The sequence below is a fragment of the Neomonachus schauinslandi genome, chromosome 3 (assembly GCF_002201575.2).
Source record: "Neomonachus schauinslandi chromosome 3, ASM220157v2, whole genome shotgun sequence".
Lineage (NCBI taxonomy): Eukaryota > Metazoa > Chordata > Mammalia > Carnivora > Phocidae > Neomonachus > Neomonachus schauinslandi.
The window spans coordinates 161,458,205-161,459,398 of record NC_058405.1 but is presented as its reverse complement, the minus strand read 5'-3'; positions in this window follow the sequence as shown (position 1 = coordinate 161,459,398).

Below are 1,194 nucleotides of genomic sequence, written 5' to 3'. Positions count from 1 at the left end.
AAGATGCACCTGCCAAAGCCCCGAGCGTCTCCGTCATCCACAGCCACCACCAACTTATTTCCCTCAGGGCACATGATCAAGGGACTCAAACCACAAGGCATCATGACTGCAACATTTCACACAGGATATTACATTGTTTTGATGACTTTAGACTTTTCCTCTTCTTTTAAAGACAAGCTTTTCTTGTCACTGAAAAAGAATGTCAGTTCTCTATGATGGGCTCATGAGAATTATTCTCCATACACACATATCAGAGCTGTGAAAATAGGGGCTTAAAACTGAGCGGGAATTTAAGGGCAGACAAACAAAGTATTCTAAAGGAGGAAGAAAGCCAGTCACAGAAGAAAGATTTTCATAGCATGGGGAGAGACTGTGTCAAAAAGACAACAAGAATTACATTGAGGATTTGGGAAGCATCCACATCAATGTGGGAGGCATTATAAATATTAGGAATTGAGACATAGGTGTGAGACATAGGTAGCCCTATGGAGCTTTTAGCACACGCTGCTTAGTTTATACCGAGCCTCCCCTAACTCACTTCCAGGAACTTTGAGGAACACACCCCACCTGCAAGTGCCAACCCAGTGAGCATCTGGAGGGGGTTTCCTGAGCAAAGGGAGAGTCCAAAAGCATGACAAGGAAGTGTTCAAGGTTAAGTAAGAGGCGTGAATGCAGGCTCCATAGCAGGCTCCCCAAGGCCAGCAACCACACCTCTGCCACCCTCTTTGGTGGGCCAGGCCTTCTGCATGGAGTCATCCCACTGGTGGGACCAACCCTGCTCTCCTCATCTGGCATCTAGGTCAAGATCTTGTACTCAACGGCTTCTTCAAAACCTTCTAGTAATTTTTTTCTCCTTCCCTGATAATCTAAGCTTTATATGACTACCCTAATTTGGGGTGTTCTGTATTTTTTTAAGATAACTTGCATGGTTTTTTATTCTGACTGTTAAGGTAAGATATATTTCACATAGAAAATTTATTAGAAGATACATTTTACCTTTTTAAATATTAAAAATAATTATTAAAACAAAGCTCACCCATAATTTTACCACCCTGATATAAACCTTGTTAATATTCTGGCCCATTGCCTTCCATTTGTTTTTCTATCAAGATTTTTACATATTTAATATCATGTTTTATTTGTATTTTTCAATAGATATATACTATTATCTGTTACACCTTAAACATTTTCTGA